General features: G+C 42.3%; 1 protein-coding gene across 9 annotated transcripts in view; it reads right to left on the reverse strand.

Annotated features, from left to right (window-relative positions):
- BICD1 (BICD cargo adaptor 1) overlaps positions 1-27,344 on the reverse strand; it is a 296,972-nt gene that overhangs the window by 210,208 nt on the left and 59,420 nt on the right. The window lies entirely within an intron of this gene.

Consider the following 27,344-nt stretch of genomic DNA (forward strand, 5'->3'; position numbering starts at 1 on the left):
AGGTGAGCTGTGACATCACCTATTGTGAATTATGGATCCTGTGTTATCTACTGTATATAGAGGTGTTATCAGTCATTGTACAGTAGGAGAAGGAGGTGATCTGTGACATCACCTATTGTGAATTATGGATCATGTGTTATCTACTGTATATAGAGGTGTTATCAGTCATTGTACAGGAGGAGAAGGAGGTGAGCTGTGACATCACCTATTGCGAATGGTGGATCCTGTGTTATCTACTGTATATAGAGGTGCTATCAGTCATTGTACAGGAGGAGGAGGTGAGCTGTGACATCACCTATTGTGAATGGTGGATCCTGTGTTATCTACTGTATATAGAGGTGTTATCAGTCATTGCACAGGAGGAGGAGGTGAGCTGTGATATCACCTATTGTGAATGGTGGGTCCCCTGTGTTATCTACTGTATATAGAGGTGTTATCAGTGATTATACATGAGGAGGAGGAGGTGAACTGTGACATTACCTATTGTGAATTATGGATCCTGTGTTATCTACTGTATATAGAGGTGTTAGCAATCATTATACAGGAGGAGGAGGAGGTGAGCTGTGACATCACCTATTGTGAATTATGGATCATGTGTTATCTACTGTATATAGAGGTGTTATCAGTCATTGTACAGGAGGAGGAGGAGGTGAGCTGTGACATCACCTATTGTGAATAATGGATTCTGTGTTATCTACTGTATATAGAGGTGTTATCAATCATTATACAGGAAGAGGAGGAGGTGACCTGTGACATCACCTATTGTGAATAATGGATCCTGTGTTATCTACTGTATATAGAAGTGTTATCAGTCACTGTACAGGAGGAGGAAGAGGAGGTGAGCTGTGACATAACCTTTTGTGAATGATGGATCCTGTGTTATCTACTGTATATAGAGGTGTTATCAGTCATTGTACAGGAGGGGGAGGAGGTGAGCTGTGACATCACCTATTGTGAATGGAGGATTCTGTGTAATCTACTGTATATAGAGGTGTTATCAGTCATTGTACAGGAGGAGGAGGTGACTTGTGACATCACCTATTGTGAATGGAGGATTCTGTGTAATCTACTGTATATAGAGGTGTTATCAGTCATTGTACAGGAGGGGGGGAGGAGGTGAGCTGTGACATCACCTATTGTGAATGGTGGATCCTGTGTTATCTACTGTATATAGAGGTGTTATCAGTCATTGTACAGGAGGAGGTGAACTGTGACATCACCTATTGTGAATGGAAGATTCTGTGTAATCTACTGTATATAGAGGTGTTATCAGTCATTGTACAGGAGGGGGGGGGAGGTGAGCTGTGACATCACCTATTATGAATGATGGATCCTGTGTTATCTATACACCGGTGGTTAAAAGAAATTATGTACATGAACCAGATTAGAATAGCGAGGGTCTCAGGGAGCAGCATGGGGTAAAGCTGGACGTGTAAAGTCAAAGGAATGAGCAACTGGAACAGCTGCAGGAACAGCTGATACTTTACTGCATGGACTGTAGGTCTGTTTGGTGTATTATAGTTTTGCAGCTGTGCCCGTGTGGGCCCCATAGTGCCCCTTATACAATAGACACCAGCTGGCACAAGGCACACGGGGCCAGTTACAGATTGTGGATTGGGGCCCAGGAGCTTCAATTTCTGCCTATGATATAGAAATGATCATTATACTGTATACTATGATGTCCCACTGATGCTATACATAGAGACCAGTCAGTGACTAAATATGGAAACCATGGAATCCATTACCACTTCATGGAAGAGGAGACATACATAGGATCCATAGGTTATAAATATACCGCAGCTTGTGCTTTCCTCACTCGTCAGCGAGACCCATCCAGACCAAATGTCCTTCCAAAGTCTCCTCATAATACGACAATATATGATAGTTCTCGGTAATAGAGGTTTGAGGCCTCTGAGGTAAACAAACCAGGGGGCCTAGATGTTGGGGTAGCAGTCTTGGTGTTTATGAGGACCAAAGGACCCCCTGGAGACAAAAGGCCATTAGAAGATGGAGGCCGTGTCATAGATTTTATATTGCGGCCTTATATTCAGGACTTTTCTTCCTTCCTAAATCTTTCCCCATCACCTGTGAGTGATATTATTGAGAAATGGAAGGAACCGCAGCAACTCAGCCACGAAGTGGAGACCCCGTAATGTTACCGATCGGGGGGGTCACCGAGTGCTAAGGAGCAGAAAAGTCACCAACGCTCTGCTTACTCCATAACTGCAGGATCCTCTGGTATTAACATCAGTACAAACACTGCGCCCCCGCCAGGAACTTCATGGCAGAGCAGCTGCATGCAGCCTTACATAATCAAGTACAATGCCGAGAGTCGGATGGAGTGGTGTAAAGCCGCCACTACTGGACTTTGGAGGAAATGTGTTCTGTGTAGTGACAGATCGCACTTCTCTATGTGATGGACAAGTCTGGGTTTGGTGAAGGCCATGAGAACGTTATGACTGCATTGTGCCTGCTGTACAGTTTGGTGGAGGAGGGATAATGCTATGGGGTTGTTATCAGGGGTCGGCATTGGGCCATTAGTTGCAGTGAAGGGAAAACTTAATCCTTGAGCACAAGACATTGTGGATAATTGCAGCTTCCAGCTTTGTGGGAACAGTTTGAGGAAGATCCTTTCCTATTCCGCATGACTGCGCCCATATAGACATGGTTGGGGGGAGTTTGGTGGGAAGAACATGACGTCAACTCCATCCAACACCTATAACGGAGATTGTGAGCCCGGACTCCCCAACATCAGGGTCTGACCTCACAAATGATCTTCTGGATGAAGAGGCAAAAATTCCCACAGATGCCTCCAAAATCTTGTAGAAATTTTTTCGCGGAAGAGCGGGAGCCATTATATCTGTAGAGGGGCTGCCTCCATATTAATGTCTATGGATGCAGAATGTGCCGCCTCATTATATTCCTCTGCTCCTGACATCGCTCTGTAGGTGATATCTTCATTATGCCATTTAATTAAAGTCACACAGGGAGAAGAGCCCATAAAACGTCACACAAAGATGTAATAAATGCCAATTACTAGTAAGTAATTACGTAAAGTAATGAGTGATCAACATTTTCTCCTGTGCACAAGGAAAAGTGCAAAAGTCTGCAAGGCTATGTCTGTAGAGGCTGAGATAAAGCTAATCTGAATAAGAGCAGCTGCAGTGTAAATCACGGTGGAAGGACAACACTCCAGCTTGCACTTTTCCGGATCTAACAGACAATGCAGTGTTATGAGCTGTCAGCAGCTGCGTTATATGTCAGTGACCACAAGCACACAGCACCTTATCTGTGCCTGACCTTGTCCTTGACACCAGCTGTTTTATATGTGTATTCCAGTATAGTCATGGCTATTTTTCTTTAATCTTTTATCTAGTTTTGTGGTCTGTACATTGGCTGTGTCGGCCTCTATATTCAACCTTGTCTTGATCTCTGCTCCCGATTTAGGTTCATCTGTCAGTTTGCTTTTAACTTCTGGAAAGAAATCAATGGAATGGCAAAAGTTCTTTCTGAGGACGTCCTACTAAAGGACAATGTTACTAGGCAGGACAGTGCTCTGATGAATTGTAAAAGTTTAATGTCTTCCCCTCCTGCTCTGTCTCACAGCATGAGAGTCTGACAAACACAGAGTGAGAAACTGACCCTGCATCACCCTCATCTCCCCTCTCACAGTATGGCAAAACTGGAAACTGCCTCTGCATCACCCTTATCTCCCCTCTCACAGTATGACAAAACTGGAAACTGCCCCTGCATCACCCTCATCTACCCTCTCACAATATGACAAAACTGGAAACCGCTGCTGCTTCCTCCTCCTCTTCCCTCTCACAAGATGACAAAACTGGAAACTGCAGCTGCTTCTCCCTCCTCTTCCCTCTCACAAGATGACAAAACTGGAAACTGCAGCTACATCTCCCTCCTCTCCCTTCTCACAGCGTGACAAAACTGGAAACTGCCCCTGCATCACCCTCATCTCCCCTCTCACAGCATAACAAATCTGGAAACTACATCTGCATCCCCCCCCCTCTCCTCTCTCAAACCATGACAAAACTGGAAACTGCAACTGCATCCTCATCCTCTCCCCTCTCACAGAATAACAAAACTGCAAACTACAGCTGCATCCCCCTCCTTTCCTCTCTCAAACCATGACAAAACTGGAAACTGCAGCTGCATCCCCCTTCTTTCTCCTGTTACAATATGACAAAACTGGAAACTGCAGTTGAATCCCCCTTCTCTCCCATCTCAAAATATGACAAAACTGGAAACTGCAGCTGTATCCTCCTCCTCTCTCACACCATGACAAAACTGGAAACTGTAGCTGCATCACCCTTCTCTCCCCTTTCACAGCATAACAAAACTGGAAACTACAGCTGCATCCCCCTCCTCTCTCACACCATGACAAAACTGGAAACTGTAGCTGCATCCCCCTTCTCTCCTCTCTCACATCATGACAAAACTGGAAACTGAAGCTGCATCCCCCTTCTCTCCCCTCTCACAGCATAACAAAACTGGAAACTACAGCTGCATCCCCCTCCTCTCCTCTCTCACACCATGATAAAACTGGAAACTGCAGCTGCATCCCCCTTCTCCCCCCTCTCACATAATGACAAAACTGGAAACTGCAGCTGCATCCTCCTCCTCTCCCCTCTCATGGCATGACAAACCTGGAAACTGCATCTGCATCCCCCTCCTCTCCCAGCATGACAAAATTGGATACTGCAGCTGCATCCCCCTCCTCTCCCCTCTCACATCATGACAAAACTGGAAACTGCAGCTGCTTCTCCCTCCTCTTCCCTCTCACAAGATGACAAAACTGGAAACTGCAGCTACATCTCCCTCCTCTCCCTTCTCACAGCATGACAAAACTGGAAACTGCCCCTGCATCACCCTCATCTCCCCTCTCACAGCATAACAAATCTGGAAACTACATCTGCATCCCCCCCTCTCCTCTCTCAAACCATGACAAAACTGGAAACTGCAACTGCATCCTCATCCTCTCCCCTCTCACAGAATAACAAAACTGCAAACTACAGCTGCATCCCCCTCCTTTCCTCTCTCAAACCATGACAAAACTGGAAACTGCAGCTGCATCCCCCTTCTTTCTCCTGTTACAATATGACAAAACTGGAAACTGCAGTTGAATCCCCCTTCTCTCCCATCTCAAAATATGACAAAACTGGAAACTGCAGCTGTATCCTCCTCCTCTCTCACACCATGACAAAACTGGAAACTGTAGCTGCATCACCCTTCTCTCCCCTTTCACAGCATAACAAAACTGGAAACTACAGCTGCATCCCCCTCCTCTCTCACACCATGACAAAACTGGAAACTGTAGCTGCATCCCCCTTCTCTCCTCTCTCACATCATGACAAAACTGGAAACTGAAGCTGCATCCCCCTCCTCTCCTCTCTCACACCATGATAAAACTGGAAACTGCAGCTGCATCCCCCTTCTCCCCCCTCTCACATAATGACAAAACTGGAAACTGCAGCTGCATCCTCCTCCTCTCCCCTCTCATGGCATGACAAACCTGGAAACTGCATCTGCATCCCCCTCCTCTCCCAGCATGACAAAATTGGATACTGCAGCTGCATCCCCCTCCTCTCCCCTCTCACAGCATGACAAAACTGGAAACTGCAGCTGTATCCACCTCCTTTCCCCTCTCACATCATGCCAAACCTGAAAACTGCAGCTGCATCCCCCTCCTCTCCCCTCTCACAGCATAACAAAACTGGAAACTGCAGCTGCGCCCCCCTCCTCTCCTGTCTCACACCATGACAAAACTGGAAACTGTAGCTGCATCCCCCCTCCTCTCCCCTCTCACATTATGACAAAACTGGAAACTGCTGATGTATCCCCCTCCTCTCCCCTCTCACAGCATTACAAAATTGGAAACTGCAGCTGCATCCCCCTCCTCTTCCCTCTCACAGCATAACAAAACTGGAAACTGGAGCTGCATCCCCCTCCTCTCCCCTCTCATGGCATGACAAACCTGGAAACTGCAGCTGCACCCCCCTCCTCTCCCCTCTTGCAGAATGACAAAACTGGAATCTGCAGTTGCACACCCCTTCTCCCCCTTTACTTATTTGGTATTGATTCTGAGGCCAAAAGTGTAGAGGTGGCAGGGGCGCCCGGACCTTGGTGCCTAAGTGTCCATTTGCACTGGCAGATCACAGCTGTTAAATGACCTCCGCTTGGCTACGTGCAAGCTGATCAGCGGTCATTTAACTGCCTGCTCAGACAGGCTGACCGCACTTCCATGAGCACGGAACGATTGTAAACGAACATACCCATTGGACTCATTCAGACAAGCGTATTCAATGTCAGAAAAGGAAACTGCAGAGAGAGTCTGCAGTGCCGAGAGAGAGTCTGCAGTGCCGAGAGAGAGTCTGCAGTGCCGAGAGAGAGTCTGCAGTGCCGAGAGAGAGTCTGCAGTGTCGGGTATCAGGATTAGATATGATCTTTATTGTTTTTGATATTATCGGGTTGTATTGGCCTCTCATACTACATATAGGGGGCTGTGGGGACATCATACAACATATAGGGGGGCTGTGGGGCCATCATAATGTATATAGGGAGCTGATTGGATATCATATTGTATATTGGGGGTTCTGGGGGCCTGATAATGTATATAGTGGCCTGTGGGGGATCATCATACTTCATATAGTGAGCCGTGGGGGCCATATTGCATAAAGGGAGCTGTGGGGTCCTCATAATGTATATTATGAGCTTTTCGAATATCATTTAGTATATTCAGGGCTCCAGGAGGCCTCATAATGTATATAGCAGGCTTTGGACGCCCATCATGCTTTGTATAGGGGTTTGTAGGGGCCTGATAATGTATATAGCGAACTGTTGGGACATCATATTGTACGCTGGGGGGCCTGATAATGTATATAGTGGCCTGTGGGGACCATCATACTGTTATGCTTAATTTTTTAATATCTAGATATCATTATTAATTTAGAAAAAACTATTTATATTTTTGCTATGTCTGAAGTCTGCTTGAGTGTTTTCTGGTTTTACATTGTGCAATGTCTGACTAAGATACTTGTTTCCTGTGAAGTCCTTGACAAGAAGGTTTACGTTGGGCCAAGGGAAATGTGTTTGTTACTTATAAGTCTATTTGGGTTTTCTGTTCTGTTATATGTAACAATGAAGTTCTGTTCTGTCTAGCTAATACATATGGTGAGTCTTTGTTGCCACACCAGAAGACTCTACCTGCTGACAATGAATGTCACATGTATTCTCTCTCTCTTCCTTCATCGATGAAGTATCTTAATTTGAATCTCACTGGCAATGTAAAGACCCTTTGCTGTCTATTCCAAAGTTCTCCTTAAAACAAAGAGGGTCTCCGTAACAATACTATATATAGTGAGCTGTGGTGGTCATCATACTGTATATAGGAAGCTGTGGGGGCCATAGTAATGTATATAGGAGCGCTGTGGAGGGACCATCATACTGTATATAGTGAGCTGTGGGGGCCATAGTAATGTATATAGGAAGCTGTGGGGGCCATAGTAATGTATACAGGAGATCGGTGGAGGGACCATCATACTGTATATAGGGAGCTTTGGGGGCCATAGTAATGTATACAGGAGAGCTGTGGAGGAACTATCATACTGTATATAGGGAGCTGTGAGGGCCATAGTAATGTATATAGGAGAGCTGTGGAGGGACCATCATATTGTACATAGGGAGCTGTGGGGGCAATAGTAATGTATATAGGAGAGCTGTGGAGGGACCATCATACTGTATATAGTGAGCTGTGGGGGCCATCATGCTGTATATAGGAGAGTTGTGGAGGGACCATCATACTGTATATAGGGAGCTGTGGAGGCCATCATGCTGTATATAGGAGACCTGTGAAGGGACCATCATATTGTATATAGGGAGCTGTGGGGGCCATCATGCTGTATATAGGAGACCTGTGGAGGGACCATCATATTGTATATAGGGAGCTGTGGGGGCCATCATGCTGTATATAGGAGACCTGTGGAGGGACCATCATATTGTATATAGGGAGCTGTGGGGGCCATCATGCTGTATATAGGAGACCTGTGGAGGGACCATCATATTGTATATAGGGAGCTGTGGGGGCCATCATGCTGTATATAGGAGAGCTGTGAAGGGACTATCATATTGTATATAGGGAGCTGTGGGGGCCATCATACTGTATATAGGAAGCTGTGGAGGGACCATCATATTGTACATAGGGAGCTGTTGGGGCCATAGTAATGTATATAGGAGAGCTGTGGAGGGACCATCATACTGTATATAGTGAGCTGTGGGGGCCATCATATTGTATATAGGAGAGTTGTGGAGGGACCATCATACTGTATATAGGGAGCTGTGGAGGCCATCATGCTGTATATAGGAGACCTGTGGAGGGACCATCATATTGTATATAGGGAGCTGTGGGGGCCATCATGCTGTATATAGGAGACCTGTGGAGGGACCATCATATTGTATATAGGGAGCTGTGGGGGCCATCATGCTGTATATAGGAGAGCTGTGAAGGGACTATCATATTGTATATAGGGAGCTGTGGGGGCCCTCATACTGTATATAGGAAGCTGTGGAGGGACCATCATATTGTACATAGGGAGCTGTGGGGGCCATAGTAATGTATATAGGAGAGCTGTGGAGGGACCATCATACTGTATATAGTGAGCTGTGAGGACCATCATATTGTATATAGGAGAGTTGTGGAGGGACCATCATACTGTATATAGGGAGCTGTGGGGGCCATCATGCTGTATATAGGAGACCTGTGGAGGGACCATCATATTGTATATAGGGAGCTGTGGGGGCCATCATGCTGTATATAGGAGAGCTGTGAAGGGACCATCATATTGTATATAGGGAGCTGTGGGGGCCATCATACTGTATATAGGAAGCTGTGGGGGCCATAGTAATGTATATAAGAGTATATAAGATAGTTGTGGGGACATTATACTGTATATAGGGGACTGTGAGGCCTCATGAAGTATAAAGGGAGGTGTGTGGGCCATAGTAATGTATATAGGGGACTGTGAGGCCTCATATAGTATATAGGGGACTGTATGTATTGAGCTGTCTGGGAACTCAGAAGACATTATTTATTTTAAATGGGGCATTATTAGTTTTGATTAGGGCACTCGGGCATTATTAATTTGGAGGGGGCATTGTTACTTTAAGTGGACACGCAAGTGTATGTAATGCTTGAAGGGGGCACTTGGGACATTATAACCTTCAAAAGAGCCCACAGGGCCTTATTTCTTTCTAGGTTGCACAGTGGAGGCATTAATGTACGGTGGTAATATTGTTTTTTTGTGGGGGGTTTTTAATAAGATATTTTTTTTTTTAGTTTTTTTTTTAGTAACAGTTTAATGCATTTCAGTCATTATGTAATGGAAGCTGTATGGTGGTCTTATTGGTCTTTGTATAGTGTGTTTTGTTATATAGAGGTAATGGCCATGTTATAATATTATGTATTCACTATTTAATGGTAGACATTGTGTAGCGGTATTATGTTGACCTTGTATAGTAGTAATTTTGGTAATATTGGCCTTTGTATAGTGTCATTTCATAATTCCATGTATAGCATTTACAGCTTGCTCCTCCAGGGGGCAGTACTCTAGTGAAGTTTACCCTGCTCGTCTATGTTTACCCGCCAGTCTCATCTGCCAAAATAAGTATGATGAAATTTCCTTAAAAAGCAAAATAAATCGAAAGTATAAAGGATTCAGCAGAATGTACAAATATGTGAAAATTAAGGGAGCTGCATGGGGGAGAGCAGGATGTGTAGTGAGTGAGAGGGAATAGCTGCTTTCCGCCTGGCCGCCCCCGTACTGCACTGACGATAAGTCATATTTATACCAACTGCAGAGTTAGCTATAATTCTTGTGCCCTCTTGGGCCCCAAAGACCCCTCTCCTACATAAAGAGACACCTGTATTATTACAGGGAATGTGTCATTCGAAATTTACCTTTTGTTTGAATCTAATTTTTGTGTTAAATTTACTTTATTTTTAAATGAATTGGTAATAATATTTTTCCCCCCAATATCACAATCTGTATTAAAAATTGAAAAAAGAACTCTTGCAATTCTCACACCGGCCACTGGGGATTTTTTTAAACTCTAACTTCCTGTTGTTTCAGGAAATGAACATGTACATTAGCAGCAATGAACAGACTTTGAGCCTATCTGTTTATTGAAGCATCTAATGAGCGTGTGCAAAGGTGGAGGCGGTGACCTGTGATGACATCACCTATTGTAAATGGTGGAACCTGTGTTATTTATTGTATACGGCGGATGAAATAAGTATTGAACCAATTTTTTAGGTAAATCTATTTCTAAAGGTGCTATTGACATGAAATTCTCACCAGATGTCAGTAACAACCCATGCAATTCACACAGGTAAATTAATCAAACCATACACACGTGGTCAAAATTGTAGGTAAAATCTGTGGAAGCAGGGTTGAAAAGCAATGTCTGACTTTCATTTGTTTATTTTCATAGATTTTTAATTTATTGTTACTTTTGTCAGATTCAAGTTATTTCTGTGACCATTGTGGGTTTTTCTTTCATTAAACGAGGGGTACCAACAATTTTGACCACATGTACAGTCATGGCCAAAAGTATTGAGAATGACACCAAAATTATATTTTCCCATGATCTGCTGGCCTCTGGTTTTTATTAGTGTTTGTCTGATGTTTATATCACATACAGAAATATAATTGCAATCATATTATGAGTACCAATTGGTTATATTGACAGTTATAATGAGTTAATGCAGCAAGTCAATATTTGCAGTGTTGCCCCTTCTTCTTCAAGACCTCTGTAATTCTCCCTGGCATGCTCTCAATCAACTTTTGGACCAAATCCTGACTGATAGCAGTCCATTCTTGCATAATCAATGCTTGCATTTTGCCAGAATTTGTTGGTTTTTGTTTGTCCACCCGTCTCTTGATGATTGACCACAAGTTCTCAATGGGATTAAGATCTGGGGAGTTTCCAGGCCATGGACCCAAAATCTCTATGTTTTGTTCCATGAGCCATTTAGTTATCACCTTTGCTTTATGGCAAGGTGCTCCATCATGCTGGAAAAGGCATTGTTGGGCGCCAAACTGCTCTTGGACGGTTGGGAGAAGTTGCTCTTGGAGGACATTCTGGTACCATTCTTTATTCATGGCTGTGTTTTTAGGCAAGACTGTGAGTGAGCCGATTCCCTTGGCTGAGAAGCAACCCCACACATGAATGGTTTCAGGATGCTTTACAGTTGGCATGAGACAAGACTGGTGGTAGCGCTCACCTCTTCTTCTCCGAATAAGCTGTTTTCCAGATGTCCCAAACAATCGAAAAGGGGATTCATCAGAGAAAATGACTTTGCCCCAGTCCTCAGCAGTCCACTCCCTGTACCTTTTGCAGAATATCAGTCGGTCCCTGATGTTTTTTCTGGAGAGAAGTGGCTTCTTTGCTGCCCTCCTTGAAACCAGCCCTTGCTCAAAGAGTCTCCGCCTCACAGTGATTGCAGAAGCACTCACACCAGCCTGCTGCCATTCCTGAGCAAGCTCGGCACTGCTGGTAGTCCGATCCCGCAGCTGAAACAGTTTTAAGATACGGTCCTGGCGCTTGCTGGTCTTTCTTGGGCACCCTGGAGCCTTTTTGACAACAATGGAAGCTCTCTCCTTGAAGTTCTTGATGATGCGATAGATTGTTGACTGAGGTGCAATCTTTGTAGCTGCGATACTCTTCCCTGTTAGGCCATTTTTGTGCAGTGCAATGATGGCTGCACGTGTTTCTTTAGAGATAACCATGGTTAACTGAAGAGAAACAATGATACCAAGAACCAGCCTCCTTTTAAAGTGTCCAGTGATGTCATTCTTACTTAATCATGACTGATTGATCGCCAGCCCTGTCCTCATCAACACCCACACCTGTGTTAATGGATCAATCACTAAAACGATGTTAGCTGCTCCTTTTAAGGCAGGACTGCAATGATGTTGAAATGTGTTTTGGGGGTTAAAGTTCATTTTCTGGGCAAATATTGACTTTGCAAGTACAGTAATTGCTGTTAAGCTGATCACTCTTTGACATTCAGGAGTATATGCAAATTGCCATTACAAAAAATGAAGCAGTAAACTTTGGAAAAATTACTATTTGTCTCATTCTCAATACTTTTGGCCATGACTGTATAGATGTCCGTAAATTAAGTTATGTGTAATAATGAGAAATGACACAAGAAAAAAGTATTGAACACATGAAGAAAGAGAGGTGCAAAAACCCATAGAAAGTCCTGACACTGGCTAAAATCTATCAGTAATTATAAAGTAATCCTGCCACTTAGTGAAAAATAATATAAACTGGTTCATCTGATGGCCTATAAAAAGGTGTCTCATTACCAAGGTGCCACACAAGAAACATCTCATGATGGGTAAAACCAGTGAGCTGTCTCAAGACCTTTACAACCTTATTGTTGCAAAAGTTACTGATGGCATTGGTTACAGAAGACTTTCCAAACTACGGAAGGTTCAAGTGAGCACTGTTGGGGCCATAATCCGGAAGTGGAAAGAACATAATTTCACTATAAACCAGCCACGACGAGGTGCTCCCCGCAAGATTCAAACAGAGGAGTGAAAATAATTATTAGAAGAGTTGTCCAAGAGTGAAGGGCCACCTGTGGGGAGCTACAGAAAGACCTGGAATCAGCAGGTACAATTGTTTCAAAGAAAACTATAAGTAATGCACTCAACCTCCATGCACATTCACTCCGGAAGACTCCATAGCTGGACAAAAAGCATGTTCAAGCACGTTTACAGTTGGCTCAACAATATTTAATATTGGGAAATACTGGGAGAATATAGTCAGTTCAGATGAGACCAAAATTGAACTCTTTGGATGCCATAATACACACCACATTTGGAGACCAAAAGGCACTGCATATCACCCCCAAAACACCATACCAACAGTGAAGTTTGGAGGTGGGAACATCATGGTGTGGGGCTGTTATTCAGCATTCGGCACTGGAAAACATCACACAATTGAAGGAAGGATGAATGGACAAATGAACCCAAACATTCTTGATAAAAATCTGCTGCCGTCTACCAGGATGATGAAGATGAAACGAGGGTGGACATTTCAGCAAGACAATGATCCCAAACACATAGACAAGGAAACTCTCAATTGGTTTCAGAGAAAGAAAATAAAGCTGCTAGAATGGCCGAGCCGATCACCGGACCTGAATCTAATAGAAAATGTATGGAAGGAACTAAAGCTCAGAGATCATAGAAGGAGACCACGGGACCTTCAGGTTGTGAAGAGTGTGTGGAAGAATGGGCCAAAATCACACCGGAGCAATGCCTGCGACTAGTTTCTCCATACAGGAGGCGTCTTGAAGCTTCATCACCAACAAAGGTTTGTGTATGAAGAATTAAATACATTTCAGCAAGTGAGTTCAATACTGTTTTCCTGTGTCATTTCTCATTATTACACGTAATTTATATATATCTATGGTTTTATTTCTTTGCCTGTGTGGATTGGATGGGTTGTTACCATACCACATTTAGAAATACATTTACTTAGAAAATTGGTGACGTGTTCAATACTTATTTCACCTGCTGTATATAGAGGTGTTATCAATCATTGTACAGGAGGGGGAGCAGGTGAGCTGTGACATCACCTATTGTGAATGGTGGATCCTGTGTTATCTACTGTATATAGAGGTGTTATCAGTCATTGTACAGGAGGAGGAGGTGAGCTGTGACATCACCTATTGTGAAAGCTGGATCATGTGTTATCTACTGTATATAGAGGTGTTATCAGTCATTGTACAGGAGGAGGAGGGGAGCTGTGACATCACCTATTGTGAATGGTGGATCCTGTGTTATCTATTGTATATAGAGGTGTTATCAGTCATTGTACAGGAGGAGGAGGAGGTGAGCTGTGATAACTCCTATTGTAAATAGTGGATCCCGTGTTATCAACTGTGTATAGAGGTGTTACCTGACAGTTTAATCCAGCCTCTGCTGATAAGGAGTCTACTGAAAACTCTTCCTGAAAGGACAGTTTATGAGTCTAACATAGCCCTAGTGGCCAGTGTGAAAATGGCAACTCTACTAATTTTCCTTCTTAATACAGTACATGATATTGGGATTTAAAAAAAAGACAAAAATGTAAATAAAAATGTAAACCTGCTGTCATTTTCTGATGACACATTCCCTTTGATATTACAAGGTAGGATGTTATAAACCGTGATGTTTTGAGCCTATTCCACTAATCCTGTGAACAGAAATTAGTCAGTGACTAAATATGGCTACCATGAAACACAACACCACCGCGCCGTACATAGAACCCATATGTTATATATATATATAGCTTGTACTTTCCTTACTAGTCAGCGAGACCCGTCGAGGATGACCCCTCGAGACCAGGTGTTCTCCCAATGTCTCCTCATACACGCGCTAGTATCCTATATCAATAGTTAGTAGTTAGCATTCCTGTTTCGAGGGATCGTCCACATTTGAATAGTATTTCTTTTTTTTAAATTCTAAATCTACCCTAGAAATCTGTGGCTAAAGATCCAAATTTCTGATACAGAGCTCCAAATCCTCTGCATAGACAAAGAGATTAATGATAACATTCTTGACTCCCTGCAACTGCCACTAGAGGGAGCTCACTGCAAAATGTTAGACCCTCAACTCAATGATAAGACAGCATGAAGTATGCTCCCCCTAGTGGCAGCTGCAGGAAACTAGTTTGTAAGCGGGGGGATTTAGAGCTCTGTATCAGAAAACAGCAATCAGAACCTAGAACTAAAAAAAGGGTACAGAGGTAGCAGTCAAACAGGGCTCTATCACCCCCCAAAGGGTCCGCAGACACAAATAAAAATGGAAGATGGGCCCTACTGGATTATTTTTTCTTTGAAGTTTTTCATTATGCCATTCTTCTGTTATTCCTCCTGGAAACGTATGAATAAATTGACCCTGAGGCAGAGGATGTACTGACATGTCCCACTGACAACATAAAATTTGGTAAAAAAATTCTACAATTCTGTATTATATCGTTCCTCTTTTATACCTCCTGGAAATATATGACTAACTAATAGAGTTGGCCGATTCCCAGGACCCGGTCCATCAGTTACGTCGGTAATCCGTGGCTGGGTGCTATAAATTGAGTCGTACCAACTCTACCAGTTAGTCGATACATTTCCAGGAGGCATAATGGAGGAACGTCACAACGCAGAGTTCTAGAAAATTTCTACAAATTTTTCTCTATTACCTTAACTGTTAAATGTTATAAAGCTGACAATTTCCAAGAAAACTGATTATGTAACGTAACGAACAGTCCTGATTATGGTCCCCGGGGCCATCAGGACGACTGACAGAGATTTAACGTTATCTGACATTCCCTTTGGATGTTTCCTCAGTGGCAAACTATGACAATCGTCTAACCTGGCACAGTCACATCTCATCGCTGTCATCCGTCCCAATCTAATGACTCCTGGCACCGCAAGCGGTTCGAAATGTGATACTGCGGTATCTCATCTTTTTTTTTTTTTTAAGGATGACTAGTGTTATTTTCGTCTTCATTATTCGGGAGAACTTCAACCTTTTCTTCTGTTTGCCTGGAAAGCGGCCCAGCGTTGCATCTCTGTGCAACAAGTTACCTCTGCAACTGACACTGTCAGCTCCGATTCACAGTCTACACTGCTAACATTTATGTCAACCCAGCTATTTTTCATTTTTGCTCTCCTTCTTAAAAGAGCCATAACTTTTTTATTTTTCTATCTACATAGCTGTATGATGGCTTGTTTTTTGCAGGACGAGTTGTAGTTTTAAATGATATCATTCACGTTACCCTATATTGTTCCGAAAAGCAGGAAAAAAAATTCCAAGTGGGGTGAAACGACCCTTAATGACGCAGCTATTTTTCATTTTTGCTCTTTTACTTTTTCCTCCCCTTCTTCCAAGAGCCATAACTTTTTTATTTTTCCATCTACATAGCAGTATGAGGGCTTGTTTTTTGCAGGACGAGTTGTAGTTTTAAACGACGCCAATCACTTTACCATATAATGTTCTGAAAAAGAGGAGAAACATTCCAAATAGGGTGAAATGACAGAAAAAAAATCACTATTGATTTTTGGGGTTTGTTTTTATTGCGTGTAGTGACAATGACCTGGTAAAATGATTCTCCAGATCAGTACCATTACGACAATACAAAACTTTTTTTTTTTTTTAGCTATATGTAGTTATTTTAAAAAAATACAGTACTTTCGAAAAAAAAAAAATTGGTACTTGTCTCCATTTTCCAAGACCCATAACTCTTTATTATTACATTGCTGAAATTGCATGAGTTCTTGCTTTTTTTTTTCTTTCATGGTGAGCTGTAGTTTTTATTGGTATCAATCTGGGATACATAAATTTTAATCACTTTTTATTAATTTTTCTTTACTTTAGAATTCTTGCATTTTGATTTTTTTTTCATTCCATAGGTTAATTAATTTAATATTTACATTTTATGGATGCGGCAAAACCAGTTGTCTTTTTAATTTTGTTTTATTTTTTTGAAAAAGGGGTTGATTTAAACTTTGTCTTTTTTATATCTTTTTACACTTTTTTAGTTTTCGAGTACTTTTACATATTTTTTTAGGGACTTAAACCTGCATTTGATTGATCACTTGTACTATTGAAAGAGAAAATGAGATTTTCAGCCATCTGCTGCCATATACAGTACAGACCAAAAGTTTGGACACACCTTCTCATTCAAAGATTTTTCTGCATTTTCATGACTTTGAAAATTGTACATTCACACTGAAGGCATCAAAACTATGAATTAACACATGTGGAATTATATACTTAACAAAAAAGTGTGAAACAACTGGAAATATGTCTTCTATTCTAAGTTCTTTAAAGTAGCCACCTTTTGCTTTGATGACTGCTTTGCACACTCTTGGCATTCTCTTGATGAGCTTCAAGAGGTAGTCACCGGAAATAATTTTCACTTCACAGGTGTGCCCTGTCAGGTTTAATAAGTGGGATTTCTTGCCTTATAAATGGGGTTGGGACCATCAGTTGTGTTGTGCAGAAGTCAGGTGGATACACAGCTGATAGTCCTACTGAATAGACTGTTAGAATTTGTATTATGGAAAGAAAAAAGCAGCTAAGTAAAGAAAAACGAGTGGCCATCATTACTTTAAGAAATGAAGGTCAGTCAGTCCGAAAAATTGGGCAAACTTTGAATGTGTCCCCAAGTGCAGTTACAAAAACCATCAAGCGCTACAAAGAAACTGGCTCACATGAGGACCGCCCCAGGAAAGGAAGACCAAGAGTCACCTCTGCTTCTGAGGATAAGTTTATCCAAGTCACCAGCCTCAGAAATGGCAGGTTAACAGCAGCTCAGATTAGAGACCAGGTCAATGCCACACAGAGTTCTAGCAGCAGACACATCTCTACAACAACTGTTAAGAGGAGACTTTGTGCAGCAGGCCTTCATGGTAAAATAGCTGCTAGGAAACCACTGCTAAGGACAGGCAACAAGCAGAAGAGACTTGTTTTGGCTAAAGAACACAAGGAATGGACATTAGACCAGTGGAAATCTGTGCTTTGGTCTGATGAGTCCAAATTTGAGATCTTTGGTTCCAACCACCGTGTCTTTGTGCGACGCAGAAAAGGTGAACGGATGGACTCTACATGCCTGGTTCTCACCGTGAAGCATGGAGGAGGAGGTGTGATGGTGTGGGGGTGCTTTCCTGGTGCCACTGTTGGGGATTTATTCAAAATTGAAGGCATACTGAACCAGCATGGCTACCACAGCATCTTGCAGCGACATGCTATTTCATCCGGTTTGCGTTTAGTTGGACCATAACGCCAAACACACCTCCAGGGTGTGTAAGGGCTATTTGACCAAGAGGGAGAGTGATGGGGTGCTACACCAGATGACCTGGCCTCCACAGTCACCAGACCTGAACCCAATCGAGATGGTTTGGGGTGAGCTGGATCGCAGAGTGAAGGCAAAAGGGCCAACAAGTGCTAAGAATCTCTGGGAACTCCTTCAAGATTGTTGGAAGACCATTTCCAGTGACTACCTCTTGAAGCTCATCAAGAGAATGCCAAGAGTGTGCAAAGCAGTCATCAAAGCAAAAGGTGGCTACTTTGAAGAACCTAGAATATAAGACATATTTTCAGTTGTTTCACACTTTTTTGTTAAGTATATAATTCCACATGTGTTAATTCATAGTTTTGATGCCTTCAGTGTGAATGTACAATTTTCAAAGTCATGAAAATACAGAAAAATCTTTAAATGAGAAGGTGTGTCCAAACTTTTGGTCTGTACTGTATCACATTCTCAGCGTCCAGACTATTAGCCACATAGCATTGGTGGGAGGAGGTACACTGACACTGTAAATGCTCCCGGCTGGCTGTGAATAAACCTTATCTAGTACCTTACGACTCTTGTTTGGTATTCTATAATACTATACAATGGGGGAAATAAATATTTGATCCCCTGCTGCTTTTGTAAATTTGCCCACTGACAAAGACATGAACTGTCTATAATTTTAAGGGTGGGTTAATTTTAACATTGAGAGATAGAATATCCCCCCAAAAAATCAAGAAAATCACATTGTATAAATTAGATAAATTTATTTGCATTTTGCAGTGAGAAATAAGTATTTGATCCCATACAACAGTTAATACTTGGTGGCAAAACCCTTGTTGGCAGCACAGCAGTCAGACATTGTTTGTAGTTGATGATGAGGGTTGCGCACAAGTCAGGAGGAGTTTTGGTCCACTCCTCTTTGCAGATCATCTCTAAATCATTCAGATTTTGAGGCTGTCGCTTGGCAACTCAGAGCTTCATCTCCCTCCATAAGTTTTCTATGGGATTAAGGTCTGGAGACTGGCTAGGCCACTCCATGACCTTACTGTGCTTCTTTCTGAGCCACTCCTTTGTTGCCTTGGCTGTATGCTTTGGGTCATTCTCTTGCTTGAAGACCCAGCCACGACCCATCTTCAATGCTCTTACTGAGGGAAGGAGATTGTTGGCCAAAATCTCGCGATACATGACCCCATCCATCTTCTCTTCAGTATGGTGCAGTCGTCATGTGCCCTTTGCAGAAAAGCACCCCCAAAGTATAATGTTTCCCCCACCATGCTTCACGGTTGGGACAATGTTCTTAGGGTTGTACTCATCCTTCTTCTTCCTCCAAACACGGCAAGTTGAGTTAATGCCAAAGAGCTCAATTTTTGTCTCATCTGACTACAGCACCTTCTCCCAATAACTCACAGAATCATCCAGGTGTTCATTGGCAAACTTCAGACGGGCCTGCACATTCGCCTTCTTGAGCAGGGGGACCTTGCGGGCACTGCAGGATTTTAAACCTTTAAGGTGTAATGTGTTACCAGTGGTTTTCTTGGTGACTGTGGTCCCAGTTGCCTTGAGATCATTAACAAGTTCCCCCGTGTAGTTTTAGGCTGATCTCTCACCTTCCTCGTTATCAAGGATACCCCACGACGTGAGATTTTGCATGGTGCCCCAGATCGATGTTGATTGACAGTCATTTTGTATTTCTTCCATTTTCTTACTATTGCACCAACAGTTGTCTCCTTCTCACCCAGCGTCTTACTTTTGGTTTTGTAGCCCATTCCAGCTTTGTGCAGGTCTTTGCTCTTGTCCCTGACATCCTTAGAAAGCTCTTTGGTCTTGCCCATGTTGTAGAGGTTAGAGTCTGACTGATTTATTGAGTCTGTGGACAGGAGTCTCTTACACAGGTGACTATGTAAGACAGCTATCTTTAATGCAGGTAACGAGTTGATTAGGAGCGTCTAACTGGTCTATAGGAGCCAGAACTCATAATGGTTTGTAGGGTATCAAATACTTATTTCTCACTGCAAAATGCAAATAAATTTATGCAATGTAATTTTCTTGATTTTTCTTGGGATATTCTATCTCTCAATGTTAAAATTAACCTTCCCTTAAAATTATAGACTGTTCATGTCTTTGTCAGTGGGCAAACTTTCAAAAACAGCAATGGATCAAATACTTATTTCCCCCACTGTATACTGCAAAACTATAGTATTATAGTATATAGGAGAAATAACAGGCGCACACGCTGATTTCAACCATCTATATGCCGCTGTCTGTGATTGTCAGCAGCAATCGGAGCTAGCTCCAGTCGCTGTTGTGTAAAACACAGCTTGCACTTATCGTGTGGGGAATGTGCTCAACTTCTTAGCGAGCATCACATACCCGCACCCAACCTGTAATGTTAAAGTGGTCTTCCACTTTAAGAAAAGTGGACCCAAAATGGTTTTATATATGTAACATAGCAAGAGTAGGCACTCACCCTCTCCGATTCTGGCACCGACTCTCAGCAGCTAGTGTAGTCTACATCAGCAGAACTACTGAGCCTAGTGATTGGCTGCAGCGGTGATGTAAGCTGTAGATGTGACGTCACAGCAACTGCCAAAATATTAAAATTGGAGAGGCGGTAGAGAGCCGGCACTGGACCGGGGGAGGGTGTTCCTTACTTTTTCTTGCTGAGGATGTTTATTATTCGTATTTTATTTTTTTATTTAAAAAAGTTTGGGGTCCACTTTTCTTAAAGTAGGAAAACCCCTTAAAGAGGTTAAAATGGCCTCCTCCCGGCTACTATCATGCAAAAAAATGAGAATTTAAAACCTTTTTTTTTCCACCTGTGATCAGTCTTATAGTAGTTGTAGGTTTGGAAATGAAAATATTTTTAGAAATTACAATTTTATTACAAAGTTTTAAATTCGAAATGGACAAAAATCAAAATAGCCAAATCTCTTTTGAACAATCCATAGTTCTAAATGTTCAATTAATGTCCTATATATAGGATTTGTTTGAGGTCTATGGACCTTTGGGACACACATGCTGCCTATTCTCTCCTGGCTAATAAAATAGGGGTCCCAAACAAAGGACCAAGCTTTATTGATCCAGAATTCTCTAGCACAGAATTTAAAGGGGTTGACCACTTCTTAGATATTCATGGCCTGTCCTTAGGATAGGTTATAAATATCAGATCGGTGGCGGTCCAGTGTAAACAGTCTACGAAACCGGAACTGCATGGCTCTGTATACCACGCAGTGCTCATTCTCAGGTCCTGCAGCTCCCATCACATTCACTTCATTGCGAGAAACACATGCCCTTCCTTGTCAATGAGGAGGCTGTTCGGTTTGTGAAAACGCCCAATTGGAGGGTATCAAGCCTGACTTTTAAAAACCAAAGATGATCCACCAGAACCAAGAACTTGATGGCATCTAATCCAGGGCTGCTTGTGGCCATGGTAGAGAGCGTATGGACTTACATGGCTTACAGCAGGTTAACCAATGGCCAGAAAGAAGTGTCAAGGATGGGGCCTTCCTCTAAAGTTGTTCAGATGTACAGTTGAGGTGGTTCTTTCACAGAAGGAAGAACTTTACGAAGGATTTTTTGGATGTCCTGCCAACTCTCCTGGAGACTCAGAAACATCAGAAACCTCAAGGAGTCCTGAAAAAGTTGGCAAAGGTCCCAGGTTCCGCCAAAACCTCCTAGAAACCAGCTCTTCCAGAACCTTTCTCGGAACACTGAGATTCTCCTTTATTCCGTCACCTTCACTTTGATTCTAAAAGGGGCTTGGAAAGTTTCACATGCCGCGAACCTCATATCTTCAGTGGCACTTTCTGCCAAGAAAGTGTGGAAATGAGTCTGTATTCTCAATGAGTATGAAAATAAGTGGATACATAGGAATTTCATTCATCAATAAAGAGGCCACTTAGATGATTTGCAATGTTGTGGTGACCCTTCTTCTTTAGGGAGAACTTTGGAATAGACAGCAAAGGGTCTTCACATTACCAGTGAGATTCAAATTAAAATAATTCATCGATGAAGGGAGGGAGACAAAATACATGCGACATGCATTGTCAGCAGGTAGAGTCTGTCTGAGACAGCTAAGACTCACCACATTTATTAGCTAAAGAAAGCGGAACTACAACTGTTACATATAACTCAACAGGAAACCGAAATAGACTATCAATGATAACACACTTCCCGTGGCCCAATGTAAAACCTTCTTGTCAGGGAATTCACAGGAAACCAGTATCTTAGTCAGACATCCCATGATGCAAGTTTTAAGCAGAGACTACAGACAGAAAATATATAAATTGATTTCTAAATAATAATGAAGCCAGATTTAAAATATTAACCATAACAAGAGGTAGCAGACACACCCGGGAGCATGAGGGTCTGCAAGGGTCCTCAGAAAAAAGACAAAGACAGCCGTATTATAAATGGCACATGTTAGGTGGGGGCCTAGGGGGTTTTCTAGTTATGCCCCCTGTCAGCCCTGATTATCATGATATACCGGAGTTTAGGATTAATGAATATACCGTCATGCGGCGACTATAGAGACAGGCACAGACCTCCGTCCTGCTTTATTGGAGCTGTAAAAAGGGAAAGATCCATAACAGCAGAACTTGGCAATAAACATGCCGGACACGCAGGGACATATGGAGCATTAGGAGGTCACAGCCTCAATTTCTATTAAGGGAAAAGGTGCTCTGGCAGTTAACTATTTCTGTTATGGGCTTTGCAAGTAGATAGATAGATAGATAGAAAGATATGAAATAGAAAGACATAAAGAAAGACAGAAATAAAGATAAATAGCACAGTGGTACTTGAACGTTTGGGACCCCATTAGAATTTCACCGCCGGAGTGGTACCAATAATGTATTTTCCCTGCGTGCAGTATTATAATTTGTCACTTCTCAGTGTAAGTCTATGAGAACCAGAATAAGCTCTTATAGACTTGCATTGAGATGTTGTGACCGTTAGCTGTGACTTCCGGTCAGTCAGAATTAGCGGTCACGAGATGGCGGAACACGACAAGAGAGGAATCAGGAAGAGCAGAAAACACCGGAACAGATTATTTGAAGATTAAATTAGAGTCCAGTTTTCAATCAATGGGATGACAATCAGGTGTGAGTGGGCGACCTGTTTTATTAAAAGAACAGGGACCTATCAAAGTCTACAACACATGGTTGTGGAAGTGTATCAAGACAAGATCAAAGGATGTTTCTGAGGACCTCAGAAGAAGAATCATTGGCGCTCATCAGACTAGAAAAGGTTGCAAACCCATCTCTTAAGAGATAGGATTCCATCAATACCCAGTCAGACAGGTTATGTATAAATGGAGCAAATTCAAAATCATTATTACCCTCCCTCGGAGCGGTCGGCCAACAAAGATCACTCCAAAAACAGAGCGTATAATAGTTCACAAGGTCACAAAGGACCCCAAGGTAACCTCTATGCAACTAAAGGCTTCTCTCACATTAGCTAATGTTTATGAGTCTACCATCAGGAAGACACTAAACAACAATGGTGTGCATGGCAGGATTTCAAGAAGAAATCAGCTGCTCTTCAAAACTAACACTGCTGCCTGGCTACAGTCTACTAAAGATCCCCTGGTCATGCATCAAGATAACAACCCAAAGTGCATAAGTCGCTATAAAAAAGAATGGTTAAAGAAGAATAAAGGTAACGTTATGGAATGAACAAGTCAAAGTCCTGACCTTAATCCTATAGAAATGATGTGGAAGAACCTAAAGTGAGCAGTCCAAGGGAGAAACCCACCAACATAACAGAGGTGAAACTGTTTGTAGGAATGGGCTAAAATTCCTCCGAGCTAATGTTGCTGCACAAGGTGGTCACACCAGATACTAAGTGCAAAGGTTCACATACTTTGGCCACTGTCTTTTACATTCTTTAATTAAAAAAATATGGCAAAGTCTATAAAGTTTTTTGACTCGTTAGTTTGATCTGGTTGCTTATCTACTTTTAGGACATGCGAGAAAATCTGATGTAGTTTTAGGTCAAATTTATGCGGAAAAAATAAAAATCAATAAGACATCTAAAGAAGGAGAAAGAAAGCTGGCACTCCAAACCCCTTTTTGGAAGTAGGACCACACATTGAACATATAGGGAGAGAAAAGCTTATTAAAACACCCTTTGAAGCAGGGACTGCCTGCAGTGACCAAACGGTTACAGTAGGGAAAATTTGCTGGGAAAAAATCAGAAAGTAATAAAACAGATGAACTAGTAAGTGAGATAAAGTAACCTCTTTGAGGCTGAGACTCCCTGCGGTGTCCAGGTGATTAAAACAGGATATCTTTTGTGGAAAACAGCCAGAATTTGTAGATTCAAAGAGGAAGGAAATCTAACACTTCCAGAGGCAAGTCTTCCTCCCGTCAAACGATCCTGATGAGAAGGTATGAAGATATGAATACTAAGGTTTATATCGATCCAATATTTATGGGATATAGATTTCCGGCGTTGTAGTGGAAGGACGGATGTGACGCGTTAACTCACATCACTGCAGGGCCACCAGAATCCTTCCAAATGAATAACAGTCCGATAGATGGGGCTATACCTGTCCTATTTGGTCTCAACGTAACGGTAAAATCACGATAAAAAATTATGACGGCAAACTTCAGCTATCTTGTAAGTTGGAGATCTCATAAAATCCTGAAGACTAGGACACACTCTACAGTTCTCTGAAGTCCAGGACTGTTATGCGTCACCAGAGGGGAGGCATGTGTTAATAAAAAGCTAATGCCAATTATGATCCTTGTTCAATGCCAAGAAGACACATTGCTGTGTAGGCTTGACCCACGTTTTCACCAGGAGCGCTTCCTTCCATCAATCTGAGCCATTTCCCTGACATCAGGTTTAGTGACTTTCTTTCGTTATTCCTTTTTATTTTATGTAACTGTATATGCCGTACTGTTTTGACCCCTTTGTAAAATCTTTTGTATATTTTTTTTATAAACACTATCTTTCTGGATTAAATAAAAAGTTGAATAGCTCTGTTTCTCTTGTTCTGTAAACCGGACCCCAGAAGCCATATGCTACCTGTAACGGGTGTCCAATCGGCAGGTATAAATGATGGGTGATGGCAGCTAGTATTTCTTTTGTTATTGCGGAGTTGGCAATGACTGTATCCGGTTATACAGTGGGGAAAAAAGTGTTTAGTCATCCACCAATTGTGCAAGTTCTCCCACTTAATAAGATGAGAGAGGCCTGTAATTGACATCATAGGTCGACCTCCACTATGAGAGACAAAATGAGAAAACAAATCCTGAAAATCACATTGTCTGATTCGGAAAGAAATTTTTTTCAAATTTTGGTGGAAAATAAGTATTTGGTCAATTACAAACAAGCAAGATTTCTGGCTCTCACAGACCTGTAACTTCTTCTTTAAGAGGCTCCTCTGTCCTCCACTCATTACCTGTAGTACTGGCCCCTGTTTGAACTTGTTATCAGTATAAAAGACATCAGTCTGCAACCTCAAACAGTCACACTCCAAACTCCACTATGGTGAAGACCAAAGAGCTGTCGAAGGACACCAAAAACAAAATTGTAGCCCTGCACCAGGCTGGGAAGACTGAATCTGCAATAGGCAAACAGCTTGGTGTGAAGAAATCAACTGTGGGAGCAATAATTAGAAAATGGAAGACATACAAGACCACTGATAATCTCCCTCGATCTGGGGCTCCACACAAGATCTCACCCCGTGGGGTCAAAATGATCTCAAGAACGGTGAGCAAAAATCCCAGAGCCACACGGGGGGACTTAGTGAATGACCTGCAGAGAGCTGGGACCAATGTTACACAGGTTACCATCAGTAAAACACTATGCACTGCCAGGGACTCAGAACCTGCAGTGCCAGATGAGTCCCCCTGCTTAAGCCATTACATGTCCGGGCCCGTCTGAAGTTTGCTAGAGAGTATTTGGATGATCAAGAAGAGTATTGGGAGAATGTCATATAGTCAGATGAAATCAAAGTAGAACTGTTTGGTAGAAACACAACTCGTCGTGTTTGGAGGCGAAAGAATGCTGAGTTGCATCCAAAGAACACCATACCTACTGTGAAGCATGGGGGTGGCAACATCATGCCTTTGGGCTGTTTCTCTGCTAAGGGACCGGGACGACTGATCCGTGTACATGAAAGAATGAATGGGGCCATGTATCATGAGATTTTGAGTGCAAACCTCCTTCCATCAGCAAGGGCATTGAAGATGAAACATGGATGGGTCTTTCAGCATGACAATGATCCCAAGCACACCGCCAGGGCAACGAAGGAGTGGCTTGGTAAGAAGCATTTCAAGGCCCTGGAGTGGCCTAGCCAGTCTCCAGATCTAAACCCTATAGAAAACCTTTGGAGGGAGTTGAAAGTCCGTGTTGCCCAGCGAAAGCCCTAAAACATCACTGCTCTAGAGGAGATCTGCATGGAGGAATGGGCCAACAAACCAGCAACAGTGTGTGCCAATCTTGTGAAGACTTACAGAAAATGTTTGACCTCTGTCATTGCCAATAAAGGATATATAACGAAGTATTGAGATGAACTTTTGTAATTGACCAAATACTTATTTTCCAACAAAATTTGAAAAAAATTCTTTCCAAATCAGACAATGTGATTTTCAGGATGTGTTTTCTCATTTTGTCTCTCATAGTTGAGGTCTACCTATGATGTCAATTACAGGCCTCTCTCATCTTTTGAAGTGGGAGAACTTGCACAATTGGTGGCTGACTAAATACTTTTTTTCCCCACTGTATATATATATATTCCATGCGTCAGAATCAGAGGTGTATATACCATACGCTCACTGTTTGTTTCCCAATAACTGCGACCTCGTCAATCACTCGTCAGACAATTGCGTAATTCTCCTCGCAATTGGAGGTAGCGGAGTTGCATCCCCTGACAAAAAGGTAACAGCAGATGGATCTGCGTGACCTTCCTCCCGGCTGTGTATTCTTGACACCGAAATATAGAAAATTCTAAAAGGTTCACAAACTTTGAAGCACCACAGTATAAAAGAAATAGAAAGATAGATGAATAAATAAGAGATGATAGACAGACAGATGGACAGATGGATGGACAGACAGACAGACAGAGAGAGAGAGAGAGACAGAGAGAGATAGATAGATAGATAGATAGATAGATAGATAGATAGATAGATAGATAGATAGATAGATAGATAGATAGATAGATAGATAGATGATACATAGATGTATGTAGTAGGTACAGGTACATCTCACTAAATTAGAATATCATCAAAAAGTTAATTTATTTCAGTTCTTCAATCCAGTGAAAAAGTGAAACTCATACATTATATAGAGTTGTTACAGAGTGATCTATTTCAAGTGTTTATTTCTGTTAATATTGATCATTATGGCTTACAGCCAATGAAAACACAAACGTCATTATCTCAGTAAATTAAAAATAATTAACAAAAAACACCTGCGAAGGCTTCCTAAGCATTTAAAAAGGTCCCTTAGTCTGTTTCGGTAGGCTCCACCATCATGGG

The sequence above is a fragment of the Phyllobates terribilis genome, unplaced genomic scaffold (assembly GCF_046119375.1).
Source record: "Phyllobates terribilis strain yellow unplaced genomic scaffold, ASM4611937v1 Scaffold_10__3_contigs__length_209671492, whole genome shotgun sequence".
NCBI classification, from domain to species: domain Eukaryota; kingdom Metazoa; phylum Chordata; class Amphibia; order Anura; family Dendrobatidae; genus Phyllobates; species Phyllobates terribilis.